This window comes from Podarcis pityusensis, assembly GCF_964106645.2.
Source record: "Podarcis pityusensis genome assembly, chromosome: 10".
Taxonomy (NCBI): Eukaryota; Metazoa; Chordata; class Lepidosauria; order Squamata; family Lacertidae; genus Podarcis; species Podarcis pityusensis.
Genome location: NC_138035.1, coordinates 5,114,305 through 5,130,792, shown reverse-complemented (window position 1 = coordinate 5,130,792; position 16,488 = coordinate 5,114,305). Strand labels below are relative to the sequence as shown.

Below are 16,488 nucleotides of genomic sequence, written 5' to 3'. Positions count from 1 at the left end.
ACATGATCTGGAATCTGTACGCCGGCTCCCTTGGTCAGTAAAGCGAGATGAGTGCCGCAACCCCAGAGTCGGCCACGACTGGACCTAATAGTCAGGGGTCCCTTTACTAGATCTGTCATCTATTGATAGAAAGGTTACGGGTGGCCGGCCAAAAGAAGAAGTCACCTAATGGAGTTAATGGACAACAAGTCTGCAGCAGACGAAAGGCAGTCCTTGTTCTAAATTTGGTTTAGAATTTATTGGACTCCACTACTCTTGCTTAGAAAGAAGAAGAAGAGTTTGGATGTGATATGCCACTTTATCACTACCCAAAGGAGTCTCAAAGCAGCTAACAATCTCCTTTCCCTTCCTCCCCCACAACAAACACTCTGTGAGGTTAGTGGGGCTGAGAGACTTCAAAGAAGTGTGAGGAGCCCAAGATCACCCAGCAGCTGCAGGTGGAGGAGCGGAGACACGAACCCAGTTCCCCAGATTACGAGACTACCGCTCTTAACCACTACACCACACTGGTTCTCAAGGGACTGTCTACACCAGGGGTGCCCAAATTATTTTTCAAAGAGGGCCAGATTTGATGAAGTGAACATGTATGAGGGCCGACCAAAGTTGTTGAGCTTTTTTACATTTTTTAAAGGGTTTTACCACAGGACATATACTGCCACGAGGGCCAGATTAAGCCTCTGAAATGGGCTTTGGACATGACTGGTCTGCAACAACACGCTGCTGGAGGATGTGAGAAGGAAAATGCTTTTTTGAAACACATGTGGGCATTAAATGAACTGAATGTTGGAAGGTTCAGAACAGGGAAAACTTCATCAAACTATGGAACTCTCTCTCCCCTGCATATTTGTGGAGGAGATTGTGCATTTTGTGGTTTTATATTCTGATTTTAGTCTGTGAACCACCCCGAGACCTGCCAGTATAGGGTGGTATATAAAAATAAAAATAAAAAAGAAGGCTTTCAGTGGCTACTAACCCTGATGACTGAACTCCAGAAGGGGCAAGGAGATTCTTCTTGTGATCGCTTCTGTTGGTCCTATGCCCTGATGAAGGAGCTGCCAATTTGTTTGCCATTTACTGTATTTGCCTTTGTGAATTTTTTTCAGTTGTGTGCACTATTAGAAAAAGGCACATTTCTTTTCTCATCATTTTATTTTGCTGCTCCTTGCTCTGGGACTGAATGTATTCAGTGAACACACACACACACACACACACAAACGTATGGATGTATACTGTCAAACCTCGGGTACAGATGCTTCAGGTTGCATTTTTTCAGGTTATAGACCCACCAAAACCCAGAAGTACCAGAACGGGTTACTTCCGGGTTTCGGGGGTTGCGCATGCACAGAAGTGCTAAATTGTGCTTTGCACATGCGCAGGAGCGCCAAATTGCAACCCGCATGTGCGCGTGTATGGGTTGCGAACACTGCAGGTTGCGAACGTGCATCTCGCATGGATCATGTTCACAACCCGAGCGTCCACTGTATTGCCCTTCGTTCACAGATCTAACGATGGTTCACAACAACAAATGATCATATAAAATGCACAAAATACGTAGTAAAAATAAGAACAAAAACAAACCAATAAATGCCCCCCTCTCCGCCAGAATACATTTAAAAGGCCCAGGAGCGCAGATTAGACTGCTACTTGGCCCATGAAGATTTAGCCATCCATACTTCTGGGTGGTTAGTGAAGTTCCAAAGCTGAGGCACCACAACCAAAAAGGCCCTGCCCTGGGACACCACATAGTGAGCTAGGTTTGCTAGTGGGACAATGACACCCCTACTGGGCAGGCTGATATGGCAGGAGATGCAAATAGCTGCCATAGCCATTACATTCAGGGCCGTCTTAACCATAGATAGCAGGGGTGCAGGGCACCCGGGCGCCGGGCTTTCAGGGATGCCAGGCCAAGAGTCTGGGGCCCGAGAGTTGAGTCTGGGGGAGAGCCCATGTGTCGGTCGGAGCATCGTGCGGGCTCTTTTGCTGCTCTGCACGAATTTGGGGGCGACCGAGCCAGCGAGACGCTGAGGTGGCCGGCCAGCTCCGTCCTCCTGAACGCCTGGGACTGGGCAACATGGGGGCGGCAGTGCCAGGCAGATCTTTGCACCCCAGCGCATATGCTTAAGACAGCCCTGATTACATTATAGCATGTGTTATATGTACGTAATTGATATCAAGGCTTCTTATAAATGTCACACAGCCCATCATTCTCTCAGCACAAAACCCACGTTAATTTTCAGCACTACGTTGCGCAAAACGAGGAGCCAGTTTGAAGAATTGCAAAATTGCAAAATAAAAACACAACAAGATAAATTTCTCTAGCACAAGCGACGCTTGGGTGAGGGGCTACTTATATTTCCGCAAGTGATGTCACCTTCAGCGTCTCACTCCCGCGAGAATGGATGGAAATGTCTATTGCAAAAATATATGGCAATTACAAATTTATTTATTTTTAAAACTATATATATTTAAAAGTAAGCATGAGATCACATTATGAAGAATTGCCCCCCCCCTAATTTCCGTTAGTCACCGCAAATAAAAAGAGCTTCTTTTTCAGAGAGAACCAGACGCCACAGACAGACAACAAGGACACAAGGACATCACCTTCATCATCTGCTGAGGGGCTTTCTAAAGGTATCTGTGTGGGTGCTGGCCCGTTCTATGAAAGTTACTCACCTGGTGGCCCATTAGGCTGTATTGTCCAGAGAGAGGGGAAGGCTTGTCTAAAGGATATGATATAGTCCTGAATCTTTCATAAATGAGCAGGCAGGGAGCCGTAAGTGCATGTGGCCCTGTCATCAGGAAGAACTACTGAACCCAAAAGCACATCTTGGCCATTTGGGAGTTCCATGGCTGAGCAGTGATCCATACGGAAACTCGGGAGAAGAATGACCAGGAAACCCAAATGAAAATATCCAGCATCGAGGAAGGATCTGATAAACCGTGTGCTCAAAAGACACCCCTTGCCACTTCTGCAAACATCTTAACATACCCTCCAACATTTATCTGATAATAATAGGGACATTCTCTAGGGACATCAGGAAGTTTCTTCTGTGTTTGATCTCGCCAAACACCTAGGCACCAGGCACACACCTACATTGATCGCCTTGAGCCAATTGCAACATATCTGCCAAACCTCCCTTGCCAAATTGTTGTAAAGAATTTTTTTTTGCCTTCCACAGATAAAGGGAAAGAAAGAAAAGTTTGGCTGTAATCTGCCTGGAGCCCCTGTCAGGGAAAAAGGCAGAGAAGGAGAAGGAGAAGGAGAAGAAGAAGAAGAAGAAGGAGAAGAAGAAGAAGAAGAAGAATGATGATGATGTTCAGGAACATATCAAAGAGTAAATCCTATTGAACTCAGTGGGACTTGAGTAAGAATGCTCAGGACTGCAGTGTAAGGCTGGCCAGTCTTTACCCAGTTACCTGGGAGTAAGCTCCATTGAACATAGTGGGACTTACTTCTGAGTAGATAGTGTAAGACTCCCTGTACAATTGAACAGTCCCTGCATTTTTGCTAAGAAATGTCTGGCTGTGGAAGCATTGCAATATAAGAATTTAAAATGGATTGCTTACATTCTCTTCAGAATTATAGGAAGGGCTTTTTATGACAGCTTCAGAACGTCCTTCATTTGGTGGAGGTATTTTCTTTTCAGTAGAAATGGGACTCTGTTTTTGCACCCACACACCACTTAGTTTCTGTTGATCTTTTTCCAGCTCTGATTTTATGTTCTCAACATTTCCTCCACATTTCCACATCAGTCTGCATTATTTTTAAGTCCTCATGAAAATTTGTTGATATTTTGGTGCGAATTTCTCCCAACGCACACATTTCCCCCCCCCCCTGTGCATTTTTGCCTAATATACTCCCCCCCCCCGCAAACCACTTTTACCTGATAGAAAGCATAATATATACATTTTTTTTGCATACTTTACCCCAGTGTTTGCATTTCTGCCCATATCGTGCAGCTGGAGTATCGCATTCCAAAACTCAGACAACTCTGGATTTTGAAGGACGGCTGTGTTTTGGTTTGTGGGTTGTTTAGGAAAGTGCAAATGAGTGTGATGTAGTAGTCAGAATGCCAGGCCAGTACTTGAGAGAGACCCGAGTTCAAATCCCACACTCGCCCATGAAGCTCACTGCCTCTCAACCTAACCTACCTCTGAGGGTTGTTGCAGGGATCAAATGAGAACTCTGCACACCACCTTTAGCTCGGTGGAGAAAAAGGTGGGATATAAATGTGGTAAACAAACAAACAAATAAACCAGGTAGGTTCATCTTTAATTTCAAACTCTCCCCTAGCTGCAGGGGACTGAAATAGCTTGCTGTCTTGAAAACATAAAGACATTGATTGATTCCACCTGCCAAGTCCCATTTCTCTGTCCTTCCTGGTACATAGTTCACTGCTCAACCATGACAGCATGGAAATGGACATTATCCAAGTGTGACTTGGCGTTGAAACACAGCGGTCGCTTCCAGCATTGGCACCAGAGGCAAACAAGAGCACCCACCTTCACCTCGAACCCCTGCAAGAAAGATTGAGTTCTCTAAGGAAGGGAAGTTGTCATCATTTCTAACAGACACAGGGATGTTGAGTACACTGCAAAATGGGGGGGGGGAGGGGGGAATAGGGGTATTTTCCAAAGCTATCCCATTGATGATGACTCAGATGTAGAATCTGACGTTGACAGTGACATGGAGAACACTGAGGTGAGTTCCACTGATACAGTGGAGGGCATGAGCCTGAAACGCAGATCAGAAGGAGCAACAAAGGGTGAGAGACTCACCAGGTATGCGCACAAGTATGCTAACACAGCTGTTGCAGATTTAGCTGTGGCTAGTAGCTTGACGCAGGTCTTGGAACCCAAAGTCTTGAAAGAGGTACAAGGTTTGTCCTCAAAGGACGGGAAACCACGCCCAAAGGCTGTAAGGGTAGACACTGCTTCCTCAGAGAGGAACAGAGCTAGAGCTCTAGTCCCATGGAAGGAGGGTAACCAGAAGTGCAAGGTGGTAAGGCCCAAGGCTAGTCCTGTTGCAGGTAGTTCCAAGGGTGGAACGGATCATACAGGGGTATACTATGTGTATGACATCTGTGGGAGGGGAATCAGAGCTTACAGGGTTAACAGCTCAGAGTCCAATGTCCTGCCTGTTCTGGGGAGGAGCTTTCTCCACTTCCAGAGAAGCGTTTCTTTGTTCTGTCTGACTTTCGTTTTCTGCCGAGGCAGGCAAGTCACAATGTCTGCTGCTTTGGATGGAGTGTTTATTTTTGCTGCTCTGCTGTACGTACAATAAAGCTTTTTAGTTTAGATCAACACCGTGTGGACTCTGTCTTCTGCAAGCTTACACACCAAGCGGCACTCACTGTGCACACTCTGATACAAGTCCGGGCGAAGCTGTGTGTAGGGAAGTGTACTGGACCTCCACAGATTTTGTTGTTATGCAGCCATGTTTGTGCCATGTGTGTGAAGAGCTGCAGAGCTGCAGTCCAGCTTTGAGATCCTACCTGCTGCTGTGTGCTTAGAGCAAGGTAGTGAACTCTCTGGTGAAGGAAGGAGCCTGCTGAAGGAAGCATCTTCGAAGGAACCAGCTGGCAGAAAGCATGAGTAAGCTTAGCCCCGGGGGAGAAGATGGCAGAGGCTCAGGCTCAAGAAGCATTCACTCTCCCTTTTGAGAGACTTAATGGGCGCAACTGGGGGGACTGGTCCCAAAGAGTGAAATATTGGCTTATAGGCAAAGCATTTTGGGACTGTATGCAGAATGAGCCCATTCCGGCAGCTGCTGGGGCAGCTGCTGCTGCGATTTCCAGAGCTGCTGCTGCAGTAAGTAGGGACCAGAGGATAATGGCTCATATAGTGCTTGCCCTAGACTCTTCCCAGTTGCCTCATGTTGATGGACTAACAATGTCCAAAGCTGTGTGGGACACCCTGGAATGTGTGCACCTATGCACAACAGCAGGAGCCAAAATCCACGTGACACAGAGTCTTTTTGAGATGAAACTGGCTCCGGGGGGGGGGGGGCTGTCTGTGAGAGACCACATCACACAGATGCTGGCTACTTTTAATAGGCTCTGGCAGCTGAATGCTCTGAAGAGCTTAAGGTCTACATTCTGCTGAGCTCATTGGACAGGAGCTATGAGAATTTAGTTCTGACCCTGGAAGCTATGTCGGCTGCGCAGCTGGATCTGGACTTTATTGCGGGGAGACTTTGCAGTAAGGAGCAACACAGGCAGACAGCTGGAGGGCGAGCAGTGAAGGGAGAAGTGAAGAAAAAGTGAAAGCTTTTTCCTCCAGGTGTTGTTTCAGATGCGGGTCTCTTTCCCACCTTGTAAAAGACTGTCCAGTGGAGGCCCTGGAAGGCTTCAAGGCCATCTCCCATAGCAATCAGATAACGGCAGCTGCGAAGCATGGGAAGCCTTGCAAAAGTTCCAAGGGAGCTGGCAGAGACATGTCCTCACAGCATCATCTGGTGGCTTCCATGGTAACAGAGACCAGCTGCGACCAGAGCAACATGCTGAACTGGGTGATTGACAGTGGACCTTCGGATCACCTGGTGCCATCTGGTGGTTTGCTGCAGAACTGCAAGACTGTGAAAACTGGACACACTGTTTCTCTTTCAGATGGATACAAACGTGAACTAACCATGTCTGACTCTCTGTATTGTTCTTTTTTACAGGAGGAGATTCAAGCTTACGTCGTTCCAGAGATGACTTGGTGTCTGTTTTCTGTTTCTGCTCTTGTTGCTGAGGGTTTCAGAGTGTGTTTTGAAAATAACTTGTGTTCAATTTCCAGGGGTGGGTGTCAACTGGTCAGTGTTAAATGCAAGGACAGGCTGTTTGTGCTAGAAACGGCTGTTGCAGGTAAACGTCCCACTGAGTAAGCACAAGCACTGTGTGCCAACGTCCCAACCCATGATGGGTGTCAGCATCTTAGGCACAGAAGATTAGCACACGTGAACTGGGGTTACGTGAAGAAGATCCCTGGGTGCACTGAGGGGTGCAAAATGAAGGCATGTGACAAATACCTTGATTGCAGGGCCTGTAAAAAAGCCAAGGTAAAAACGTGCTCTTATCCTAGGTCTGACAAGGTAACCACCAAAACTTTTGAACTAGTTCGTGCAGACCTGTGTGGCACTATGGCAGTAGCCAGTCTGGGCGGAGCCAAGTTCGTGCTTTTGCTAGTGGATGATTTTTCACGAAATGGCTGGGTTTTCACACTAAAGGACAAGGGAGAAGCTGCAGCTCTGGTGAAAGGCTGGATAACTGCGGTTGAGTTACAGTTCTCACTGTGTGTTAAGAAGTTTCAAGCTGATCACAGTGGAGAGTTCACAGGGTCTGGAGACAAGCTACATGGAGACAAGCTACCCATGGAGACAAGCTACATGAAAGACAGTCAGCAAGTAGAACGCGCTGAGTTTGAAAATGCTGAAATCTTTCAGTCAGCTCTGGGTAGTCTGTTGTATCTGTCCCAGCAGGCATTCATAGCATAACATAAAACATACCCGACAGGGGCTACCCAATCTCCCGTTCAGCTGCCTGGAGCCCCAGGTAGAGCAGCAGGAGAAAGACCCCGACCGTCAGTCTCCCAGCATCAGGTCCTTTGATCTGGGCAGAAGCTCACTGGGCCCCTCCCACCTGCGGCTTTTATAGCCTGCCTTGATGTAATCAAGTTCACCGGGCATTACTCATGATTAATGCAGAGCAGCTGAGAGTCTCCCACTACCTGCAGCCGGCATCCAGCCAGCACTTGCAACACAGAAGAACCCAAGAAACTCCCGACAGGTGTGTGAAACACAAGAATCCAGCAGACCTCAAACTGAGGGTGTTAAAGGTAAAGGGACATGCCACCTAATTCCTCAAAATACAATTGTCTTCCGCATTTCCACTACACACCACAATTTAAGAAGGATGTTGACAAGCTGGAACGTGTCCACCGGAGAATGACCAGGATGATCAGGGGCCTGGAAATGGTTATGAGGAACAGTTAAGGCAGTGATGGCCAAACTTGGCCCTCCAGCTGTTTTGGGACTACAACTCCCATCACCCCTAGCTAACAGGACCAGTGGTCAGGAATGATGGGAACTGTAGTCCCAAAACAGCTGGAGGGCCAAGTTTGGCTATCACTGGGTTAAGGAAACTGGGCATGTTTAGCCTGGAGAAGAGGAGAGCGATAGGAGAAATCTGAAGGACTGTCACAAGGAAGATGGAGCAAGCTTGTTTTCTCCTGTTCTGGAGGGCAGGACTCGGATTCAAATTGCAAGAATGGAAATTCCAACTAAACATCAGGAAGAACCTTCTGACAGTAAGAGCTGCTCAGCAGTGGAACTGTCTCCCTCTGGAGGTGGTGGACTCTCCTCCTTCCTTGGAGGTTTTTAAACAGAGGTTGGGTGACCATCTGTCATGGATGCTCTAGTTGAGATTTCTGCATTGCGGGGGGTTGTACTAGATGACCCCTGCGGTCCCTTCCAACTCTACAATTTTATGATTCTATGTTTCTATACTTGGTGGGTAGGGCTGCTTGTTTCTATGCATCTTCTCCATGATTACTTAGGGTTTTTCATTATTTCTGTGTATCCACAAGTGGTAGCAGGACTATGTTTATAGTCAAATTAAAAACATAAGAAGAGTGCTGGATTAGGCCAATGGCCCATCTAGTCTAAGGTTACCAGACATCCCCGTTTCCCGGGGACAGTCCCCGAATATACAAATCAGTCCCCATACAAAATCCATTGAAGTTGAAAAGTGTCCCTGGATTCATTGAAAAAAATCTGGTAGCCTTAATCTACCACAGCATCCTTTTCTCAGAGGGGCCAACCAGATGTCCCAGTTGGAAGCCTGTGAGCAGGATCCGAGCACAAGAGCCCTCTCCCCTCCTGTCGTTTCTACCAGCTGGGATTCAGAAACATTAATGCCTCTGGCTGTTGAGCCTGAGCACAGCCATCCTGGCTGCTAACCCTCTCCTCCACGAATCTGTCTCATCCCCTTTTAAAGCCAACTAAGTTGGTGACCTTCATGGCCTCCGGTGTTATACTTGTTAACGAAGAAATCCGAGGGCTCCCTTGGACAAAAAAAGAAGGACACCAGCCAGGAATACCAGAGCAAAACAGCAGCCAGTAGGCTTGGTCTTTATTGAAAACTGTCGCTACAGGACTCCCACCTGCCACCAGGTGGAACAAGATGGAAGCCCTGAACAAAAGAAGACCCCAACTTTTATTAGTTACTAATCCTCCAAGCTACACCCCTAGAACTGTTACCATAAAGCACCAATGCTGCAGCAAGCAAAGGCTTTAGCAGCTCAGCCAGCTGCTTGTGGCTGGAAAGCCAGACAGGATGTTTGTGACTGTTGCCATGGGAACAAAGGGGCAGTCCATTCTGTACTGAGCACCGGATGTTAGCTCAGTGTGTGTGTGTCATATGACCCGTACTGGATGTACTTGGGAGGAGTTTCTTGCTGTTGTTGAGTGCAGACATGATTCTCTGTACTGATGTAAGAGGCAGAAATAAATGATGTAAATAGTTTTCTGTCTGCTTCTTTCCCCTCCCTGGGGACACCAAAGGGGAGAGAGGAAGAACGGTGTGTTCCTCTCATACATCTGAGAAGAATCGCCGGACCTCGCCTGCTTATCAGCAGAGGTTGGGAGACGCGGGGAGGTCGACAGGAATATCTGCCGGTGCCTGCTTGTGGCACATTCCTCTGACCCAGGCAGAATTCCAACAGTGGCAGCCTTCGGATGGTTGCGATTCATCGGACATCTGCATGAGAGGCTGGTGGATTGTCCTCCTCTGCTCCAAGGAGGAAGAGAAGCGTCTGAAAGCAGCCAAAGGCTCAACAGACAGCTGGTGGAAAGAAGAGGTGTTTTCCAGAGCAACAAAGTTCAAGGTATGCTGCATTTCGGGCTAAAAGTGTGAACGCAGGAAGATTAATTCCCTGGTTCACGGAGCTGCGTTTCAAAGAAAACAAAAGCTCTGGAGGAAGAGGCCTGCAGCTTGAAGGCTGAAGCCTGCATTCCACAAATTTTTGTGGTAGATAAGAAGTCCCATTGAAATGCATTGTTGCTAGGTAACGGAAAGTTACTGGCAAAGGGGCTGGACTCTGAGTGTAAGCCTGGGAAAGCGAAACAAAATCAGAGAATGTTTCGGCTACAAGGTTTACGAGCTCTTGGAAGGGACTTTTCAATAGCAGCCTGAGTTTAGCTGCCAGGTGCAAAGGGCGTAAACAATTTGCAGTTTGCTGCGTGAGAAAGGAAAAAACGACTGTTGGATTTTACAGTTTGTTTGACATTGTGAGCTGGAGGCTTGGCTTCAAGATGGATGCCAAGAAAGGAGGTTTGCCTTGCCCACCTTCCTTAACCAATGACAATTATTCATCTTGGTCTGTAAAGATGAAGGCCCTGCTGCAGAATCAGAGGCTTTTTGATGTAATTGAAAACCCCATCCCTGCAGCACCAACCGGAGGTTGGGAATCACGGAACGTGAGGGCCAGGACTGCTATAATTCTGTGTGTCTCAGATGATCAGTTGGTGCATGTTCAGCATTTAGAAAATGCGAAAGAGGTATGGGACACGCTGCGTACAACGCATCAGAGAGATGCTGGTTCTTCAGCGTTGCTGTATTTTGAGAAATTGACCAATCTGAGACTTGCGCCTGATGGAGATGTTCAAGCGCACCTGACAGAAATGAGGTTTCTGCGTCAACAGATGGTGGAACGCAATTTCCGTCTTCAGGAGGAAGTGTTTTGCTTCATGATGATAAACAGCCTTAGCCGCACCTACAAGGTTGTTGCCAGTCAGCTTGGTTCCCTACCGGCCGCGCAGCTGACCGCGGAGAGAGTTTGTGCTGTGGTCCTGAATGAACACGACAGACTTGCTGCACTGGAAGAAAAAGACAGGGGGAGGGAAGAACAGAGTTCTAATTCCCCCACTGCTGATGCTACTGGAGAGCATGGTGTAGCATTGAGTGCTGTCCGATGCTACAATTGTGGACAGACTGGGCATCTACAGCGAAACTGTAAGAAGCCGCGCCAGTCAAGAGGAGCAAAGAGCAGCTCTACGAAGCCTCAGGCGTCAGGCAAAAGCCGTACCAAGTGCCAGGTGAAACCTGCAAAGGCTATGATGGCGAAAGGAACCACGCCAGATGTTGGGAACTCGTTCATAATAGACACGGGCGCAACGGTTCACATGTGCCCGCACAGAGGACTGTTTTCGACGTTGAAGAAACAAAGCTTCACTGTGAAACAGGCCAACGGTCAGGAGTTGGAAGCGACTGGAATTGGGACTGTGTATCTTGAGAGTCTGAACTTGACTATAAGTAATGTTTACCTGGTTCCAGAACTGAGATTTAATCTGCTGAGCGTGTCGCAGATTGCAAAGAAAGGACTGAAACTGTCCTATGATGCTAAAAGCTGCAAGATCTACAAAGATGGAGAACTGTTTCTTACTGCCAAAGAGAAAGATGGACTGTATTTGTTGACTTTTGATCAAAGTGATTACATGAAATGTAATTCCTCTGTTTCTAACGAAATCTCTCTTGCAGGGGTGACCATGACCAGTGTGAGCACCAGGAAGGTGACGAAGAAGGTCGACAGAGCATTTCAGCGGGTGTATGCTGATGTGATTGGTCCTCTAGAACCATCTAGAGGCGGTGCACGATTTTACCTTGTGTGTGTGGATTGTTTCACAAATTATTCTTGGGTTTATATGATGGAGAAACCGCAAGAAACTTTAGAAAAGTTTCAGGAGTTTTGTGACAAGGTTAAAAGTATGCATGATGCTAACATTGATTGTCTTTTCACAGATGAGAAGCAAGTTTTTCTGTTACAGAAGTTTCAGAAGTTCCTGGATGGAAAAGGGATAGACCACAAAGTTGCAGTTTCACAAGAAGCGTGGAACAGGGGGGTCTGTGTGAGGGTGAACAAAGAATTGCAAAAGGGGATGAATGCGCAATTGCTGAGTTCACATTTGCCACATGAATATTGGGCCGAATCGCTAGCGTCCTATCTTCATGTGTGGTTGAGAAAAGTCTCAACAGAGTTGGGATGTTCTCCTTTTGAGAAGCTGTTCAATAGAAAACCTTCTGTTGCCTATTTTAAGGTTTTCGGGTCTCATGTGAGAACAGAAGCTCCAGGTGGTGTAAAGAATGCCAGAGGCATTTTTGTGGGTTATGAAAAGGGTCTCTACAGAGTAATTTTGTCTGAATCTGGTCAGGTGATTCTCACAAAGTTCCTAGAGAGTGCTCCAAAGCAAGAGCGGGTAGTACAGACATTTCCCACAGGAAACGATGATGATGATGATGATGAGTTTGATCTTATTGAGTTCAGTAGTACTGATGATGACAGCGATAGCTCAGACAGCTCAGTTGTCACAGTCATTGAGAGGAAATCTCACATAATGACTAGACCCTCAGAAGAGGAGGATGAACCACTGATTGCTACTGGTTCTCGACAGAGTCCAAAGGTTGAACCAGTGAGCACAGAGGATCAGAACCTCATACGTAAGTCTGAGAGAGCAACGAAGGGTGTACCACCCAAGAGGTATTCAAAGGAGTTTGCTAACCTTGCATATGTTGCTATTGTAAACGACCAAGGACAGATTGAAGCTGTGTCTGAGTCAGAGACAAAGGCACAACAGAGAGTTGTTAACCAAGGTAATGCGAAGTCACACAACCAGAGAGGTACATTGGTTAAACCAGTGGCGGGTAGTTCCAAGGGTGGAACTGAAACAACAGGGGAATGTTATAAATATAACAACTGTTTGTTTTCTTCTCTGGATGACGCTTTGCTCGCAGCACACATTGATACTTTAGGGGGAGTATGTTACCATAAAGCACCAATGCTGCAGCAAGCAAAGGCTTTAGCAGCTCAGCCAGCTGCTTGTGGCTGGAAAGCCAGACAGGATGTTTGTGACTGTTGCCATGGGAACAAAGGGGCAGTCCATTCTGTACTGAGCACCGGATGTTAGCTCAGTGTGTGTGTGTCATATGACCCGTACTGGATGTACTTGGGAGGAGTTTCTTGCTGTTGTTGAGTGCAGACATGATTCTCTGTACTGATGTAAGAGGCAGAAATAAATGATGTAAATAGTTTTCTGTCTGCTTCTTTCCCCTCCCTGGGGACACCAAAGGGGAGAGAGGAAGAACGGTGTGTTCCTCTCATACATCTGAGAAGAATCGCCGGACCTCGCCTGCTTATCAGCAGAGGTTGGGAGACGCGGGGAGGTCGACAGGAATATCTGCCGGTGCCTGCTTGTGGCACATTCCTCTGACCCAGGCAGAATTCCAACAAGAACTACATCACAACTACATCATGATTACATCATTGACACATCACAAAAAGGAGGGGTTGCGGGAGGGGTTGTGGTGGTAACCTGAGTATCTTGTCACCTGGTTGGTTCCTCCTTTCCCCCTCCCCATGAGTCAGTTCCAGAGGACAAAGGGGAGTTGGCAGTTTCCTGCCCCCGGAGGGAAGAGCTGATCATTGTCCTTTGTTCCAGTCCATACTGAATCCACTCCTATATGCAAGTTCTTTGTGACCTTCATGGCCTTCTGTCTAGGACCATCAGGGTTGGCATAGCAACTGGGCAGGGCTCCTGTGTATGTGCTGGTATTCTCAAGAGATTATGGCTGCCCTGCATCAAATCTTCCCAAATTTGTCCTTCCTTCATGGAATAAAATAAGAGTGGAACAGTGCAGATCCGATGTATGGTTGATTTTCTATGAATTTATAACAGAAGCGTAGCGTATGTCGTGTGTGTGTGCATGTGTGTCAGAGTTTGTAGAAACTGAATGATGGGGGGGAGGGTTTCCTGCGACATACTGTTGGGGGAGTGGTGCAGGAAAAACAACTTACTCCTTAAGTTAAAGAAAACAAAAGATATTATTGTGATCTTTAGGAAATGTAAATTGAATATTCAGCCACTCATTATTGAGGGGAAGTGTGTGGAACAGGTCTCAGTGTTTTGATTTCTGGGAATGGAGTTGAGAGACACCCTAACCTGGGGAGAAAAGAGCAAATACCTGATGAAGGGAGCACAGCAGAGGTTATATTTTCTGAGAATCCTCCGGAAAAACAATCTCTCAAAGGACCTGTTGATGGCATTTTACCATTGTACTGCTGAGAGTGTATTAACTTATGGTCAGTGGGTGTGGTTTGGGAGCTGCACGGTCAGGGGAAAAACAACGCTGTTCAGGGTTGTAAAGACTGCGGAGAGAATAATTGGGTGCCCTCTTCCCATTTTGGATCAAATCTACGCTTCCAGGTGCCATAAGAAAGCTGAAGAGATAGCGCAAGATAGTGCGCACCCCGGAAATGATCTCTTTCAGCTTCTGCCTTCTGGAAGAGGATACAGGGTTATCAAGACTAGGACTAGCCGCCTGAGAAACAGTTTCTATCCAAATGCAATTTTGGTTTTAAACGCAGGGTAAGGAGTCTCTATGGGAGTATATTGTATTTAAAAATGGGGCATCAGAGTTTTTAGGGGGCTAACCAGGTTGGGATAGCTGGGATAGCAGGCTTGTTGGTTTTTGAATGTTTTATGTAGATTATTTCAGTTTCGTTGTTCTGTATGAGACAATGACAATAAAGATTATCGTATCACATTGTATCACATTGTAACGTATCATATCGTATCGTAATATAAGCCTCACTCCCCCCCAATTCTGAACGTGAAAAGTTAAAGTGTGGCTTATATTTGTGACCTTATGCTATGCAGCCACGAGCGCTGGGCAAACAGCGCCAGGAGCATGGCAAAATGGCGCCCGCCCAGTGCGTACTCCCCCGTCCGGAAAGGGAGAGAGCGAGGAAAGGGAAAGGCTGCTAGCAACGCAGCCCGGCTCCCCCCCTGCACCCAGTATGCAGCCAGGAACAGCGAGGAAAGGAGCGGCTAATATTCAGGTTTTTTTCTTTTTTCCTCCCCACCCCCTCCAATTTTCAAGGTGTGGCTTATATTCGGGTGAGGCTTATATTCGGGCCAATACGGTATGTGTTTTTTGTGATGATGTAATTTCTCTCCACCTCAAAAAAGTTATGAGTCCTCTGATATCCCTACGGACATTTTGAAGGAGACAGAGGCAGGTGTGCAGGAGAATCTCTTTACTGATGTCTCGATACAGAGAAGAGCAAGTCTGGCTCACGAGCGATCTCAAAAGCTGTGACGGCTGGGCAGGCAGGTGGACTTGGGCAACTGTGGAAGACAAGGACCTACAACTTGGTCCCGTTCTCCAAAGTGCTGAAATTGCCGAAGCCCATTCCTACAGCGGGAGTTTGCAGATGTAGTAATTCTCAGTATCGCATTGATTATCATTCCAGTCCATCAAGTCTAGAAAGACGAGGAAGAAGAAACATCAGTTGGAGGAAGCAGTGTTTCTGAACAACAGCTGCTGGAAGCTAGAGGAAGAGAGAGGACTCAGAGTCCTACTTGTGGGTTTGCAATTGCAATTGCTCTAGGAAGCATTTTTTTAAAGGGAGCCTAGTATTACTCATGCTAGCCAGTTTCATCCAGTATAGGGCTAGAGCTACATGCACACTGGTTTGTAAGGAGAAGGGCCTTCTCGGTGGTGGTGCCCGCCCTGTGGAACGCCCTCCCATCAGATGTCAAGGAAATAAACAACTATCTGACATTTAGAAGACATCTGAAGGCAGCCCTGTTTAGGGAAGTTTTTAATGACTGATGTTTTAATGCAGGCTTCCTCAACAGCCCTCCAGATGTTTTGTACTACAATCCCCATCATCCCTGACCACTGGTCCTGCTAGCTAGGGATCATGGGAGTTGTAGGCTAAAAACATCTGGAGGGCTGAGGTTGAGGGAGTCTCTTTTAGTCTTTTGTTGGAAGCCGCCCAGAGTGGCTGGGGAAACCCAGCCAGATGAGCAGGGTATAAATAATAAATAATAAATTATGATTATTAGCCCTGTTTCAGCTCTTAAAAAGGGGGCGGGTGTAGCTTTAGAGACAAACAGCAGTTATTTCAGGAAGGAGTTCTGACGGGAGGAGATTCCTATATCCCCAGATCTCTGCACCGTACAGTGGTACCTCGCAAGACGAATGCCTCGCAAGACGAAAAACGCGCAAGACGAAAGTGTTTTCCGTTTTTTGAGTTGTTCCGCAAGACGAATTTCCCTATGGGCTTGCTTCGCAAGACGAAACGTCTTGCGAGTTCTTGCGAGTTTGTTTCCTTTTTCTTAAAGCCGCTAAGCCGTTAATAGCCGCTAAGCTGCTAAGCCGCTAAGCCGTTAATAGCCGCTAAGCCGCTAATAGCCATGCTTCGCAAGACGAAAAAACCGCAAGACGAAGAGACTCGTGGAACGGATTAATTTCGTCTTGCGAGGCATCACTGTACAATAATTATGGCACTATCTTCTTTTGAAATACCTAAACTGTGGGAGCTACTAAGCTCCCCCCGCCCTGAACTCTGGAAAACCGTAGTTAAGAGTGGATAGAGAGAGAGGATTTTAATTTAGCTGCGAGTAGGTGTGACTTCCAGGATAGTTTTGAATTAAAACCCAAGCCC

The 16,488-nt window shown here is 47.0% G+C and overlaps 1 protein-coding gene across 1 annotated transcript in view; it reads right to left on the bottom strand.

The window, feature by feature from the left end:
- The window catches only part of LOC308486445 (C-type lectin LmsL-like), a 48,284-nt gene that overhangs the window by 8,566 nt on the left and 23,230 nt on the right, over positions 1 to 16,488 (bottom strand). The gene's annotated exons all lie outside the window — the stretch shown is intronic.